Source organism: Charadrius vociferus, unplaced genomic scaffold, assembly GCF_000708025.1.
Source record: "Charadrius vociferus isolate BGI_N301 unplaced genomic scaffold, ASM70802v2 scaffold565, whole genome shotgun sequence".
NCBI classification, from domain to species: Eukaryota; Metazoa; Chordata; class Aves; order Charadriiformes; family Charadriidae; genus Charadrius; species Charadrius vociferus.
The window spans coordinates 2,746,681-2,750,353 of NW_009648358.1; the positions used below are offsets into that span (position 1 = coordinate 2,746,681).

Sequence of the window (3,673 nt, forward strand, 5' to 3'; positions counted from 1 at the left end):
TTAGTAAAAGAATAGAGTAGGGACTGCCAGTACCATCTCAGATTATATATAACTGCCATACCATGCAAACTACTGTCACTTAGACCACACAATTCCCACTTTGCTCCCCTGCCCTAAGCAAAAGGATCATTTTTTTATGTACAGACAAATTGTACTGTCACCACTTTGACAGTTTGAATTACAAAATACACAACACTGTTTAGTTGAAAAATGTGTTCCTCAGCCAGCAACTTAGCAGAAATTCCTGTCTATTTCTTTTTTTCTGTAAAAGATACTCACCAAGGCCATTGATGCTTATTGAAAATGCATTTCCAATGGATTTGCTTCATCTTAACCAACAGACTTGACAGTATTAGTGAAGCATGGTCCCTCTAGAAGAAATGACTAGTGTATCTTGAGCTCCCTGTCTTGACACTTTATTATCCTTAAAAAAATATTCCTGCCAGTGGGGCATATTCCATGTAGTATTTTGTGTATGTTTTATTGCATATTTGAAGAAAGAAAATATAAAAGGGAAATGTTACATTTCTCACAAAGAACGATATTGTATTGCAGTACAACTATGGTTTTCTTTGCCTTATAAATAATGCTGAGAGATTATAACTTGAGGAATGCGGCTTAGATGTTGATTACTTTGGGGAAAAGGGGGCTGTACTTAATTATGTCAGCCTTCCTGTTAAGCACTGAGGGACCTGATCCAGCTTGGGGCTATGGATGTAGGTTCTGTGGCATGAATTACAAAAAAAAAAAAGGGAAAAAAAAAAGTCTTGTCAGCAAGTTATGGATCTGCTTGAAAAGAGGGAAGAGCTCATGTGAAGTAAACTGCCAGTTCTTGTCTCTGATAGTTGGGCTTACGTGGCTCATTGTAGCTGTCTTGCTTCCCTGCCATCGTCACAGTCTGGGTGTTTTGGTCCTCACACTGACACGACTGTTGGTGAGGAGCTTCCAACTAATAACAGAGAGGTTTGTATTGTTTTGATAGATGTGAGTACAAAGAAAGAAGGGATCTCTTCACCCCATCTGCCACCAGGCGGGAGCTGAACTTTTTCTCTGACGTTTCTAAAGAAAACCTTCTCTAATCTGTGCAAATCACTTAATTCTGGAAAAATAATTATTTGCGGTCAGGAGGTCCTTGCTGCTTTTCTTTCATTAATCTCCTAGACTTTAAGAGAGGTGTCTGCTGGTTCTGCGTTATTGTTTCTTAGAACAATTGCCCCTCTGCATCTGCTCGCTCTCTTCTCTGTGTACATCATCCGATAATGTCAGAAGATCTGAAGGCCCTAGCATAGCCAGGACAGTGCTAATTTTCTACATGTTTTGTTCATGTGGAGAACTTGTATTTAACGGGCAGTGAATAGCTTGGTGGATCTTTAGTACTTTTCTGTTAAGGATCCAAAAAGGGTCTTTATTTAAGAATCCATGCCAGCTTTATGTTGTTGGCTTCAAATTGTTAGAACAAAACCTACCTTATTGGGATAGTTTAACCACTGACATACCAGAGGTTGGACAGTATCATTATTGGCTCTGTCTTTAGTTTAGGAGGTGGTGACAGAAGGAGTTAAAAAATGTAGAAAGAAAAGACTAAATCTGAGTCTGATACATAGTTCACTAGTTGGGCTGAGTCTGTAGAGGAGGTGAATTGGCTGTCTGAATTAGAACAAGGGATATGTTTGGATGGACAGTAAGAAATGGCATGTGACAAATAGGTTGCAACATGCTCCTCTATTATCTAAAAGGCTAGAAGCTTCTTTCCTCTTGGTGTGGTAGGCGATGGCTTAACAGAATTAAGTAGAATAATGCAGTTGGGATTTGGGCAAAGCTCGTGTTTTGCTTTGTGAAAATAAGGACTGTGGGAGGTAGCACGCTAAGTCACTTGTTAAGGGATTGCCTGGGAAGGTATCAGAGGACACAAAAATGCTGAGATATCCTTGGCTTAAATTTTCTTGACAGAAAGATGTAAGATATATTTTCAAGTGACAGTTTGTTTATCCACTTCTTGGATGGCCAGGCACCTGAGGCCAGAGACATTTTTGCACGAGTAATAAATACTTAGATCTGCCTCCCTGTCCTCCAAAGTGAAAAGGGGGGTGTGTGTGTGTTTAATACTTTTCTATTTTTCTTCTCTTGACAAGCTGTGGCTTTTGCTTTTTCTTATAAGCTAGTGCTTAATCCACTTTTTTCCTTTTATCCTTGTTATTTCTTCCTTTTAGCATGCCTTGTGAGGTTTATGCCTCGAACCATCAAGCACCAGGCCCTACAGAGAAATTTGCTCATGATCTCTGTAATGGAGGGGTGGGAAGAAAACTGAAGGACTCTTTTTTTTTTTTTTTTTCTTCTTTTTTTTCCCCTTTGTGTGATATCCTATAGAAGATGGATTTCATTTCTGTATCTCATGTGAGATACAGAGAAATAGTATATAGATGTGTTTCCTGCTAGGGCTGATGCATACACAGTGCTAGCTGTGCTTTCTCTTTGCCTAGAAGGCATGAAACACTATAGGTTTGAGGGATGTCTGAGCCCCCAAATTTTACTGGGTTACCTGCTCTGTCCTCTTCCCAGACAGAAAAGCATGCTGTAAGGCTGCTGGGCACCAAGGAGTTTGATACTGATGCTTCCATTTGCAGCTCCTCCTGATGCCGACAGACCTGTCAGAACACCTACGAGATCCTGTTAAGGCTCTGGTTCCCACATTGGACCTGCAGGTTCAGACTGGGTTTTGAACCACCCTGTCAAATGGTGATGCAAAAGCACAAAGGGGGAAGAAAAGAGGAGTGGACGAGATCTCTGTATGGTAGAGGACTCGGATGAATGAAGATCTGAGCCTTTTCAAATTTAGAGGTGTTGTCAACTAGTTTCAGCTGTGCCTGCACTTGTTGTGTGGAGGCTGTGTTGGCTGCTAAGTGACATCCCTCCTTGGACTGGCAGTCTGAGACCTTGCATTGCATCCTTGAGAACACAGATCAACTGATGATTCCACTCCTCTTGGAAATGGTTGAGGGAAAAAAAAGGTGTAGTGCTAGTGCATATCATAGGCAGAAAAAAACAGATATCCCAGGAGATCTACGCTGAGGTTTTTCCACAAACCTCACTTTTTCTAAATCTCTTTTCTCTGACTCATGAAGATTGTGTCCAGGTCTTGTAAGGAAAAGGATATTTTGAAGATAAGTGTTTAGCTTTCCCTCTCCACATTGATGGCCCCTCATGCAGGGGTGCGCTGGAGGAGAGATGACGACAAGTATCCAATTTATACTTGAAGTGAGCGATACTAATCTTTTTCTTCTGTTCATGCCACACATGCTTGTAGCTGCAATTACACAGCACAAATGTTGCTTAGCGTTAATCCTCCTTTTCTGTGGAGGTCCATTCACAAATCCCAGAGGTCCCTCTGTCTTTTACCTTCACTTTCTTCCATGATGGTTTACTTTTCATGTTTCAGTGATCCATGGTAAATCAACTTTTAATAGTACGGTACCAGGGGATGGATGACTTCTCCAATAGGAGATGTTTTTTCTCTGTTGCCTTGGTATCCGTTGAACTAATGACTCTTTCATATCAAGTAGTTAGAAATGCATGGACAAAATTATCTTGTTCCACAGCAGAATGAAAGGTGGTAGCCCATCCTAGATTTAAGCAGCTTAAATACCTGCAAATATGAATTCAAGTGACTTCGGCA

At 40.8% G+C, this 3,673-nt stretch overlaps 1 protein-coding gene across 1 annotated transcript in view; it reads right to left on the reverse strand.

The window, feature by feature from the left end:
- The window catches only part of KIAA1468 (KIAA1468 ortholog), a 99,575-nt gene that overhangs the window by 91,832 nt on the left and 4,070 nt on the right, over positions 1-3,673 (reverse strand). The gene's annotated exons all lie outside the window — the stretch shown is intronic.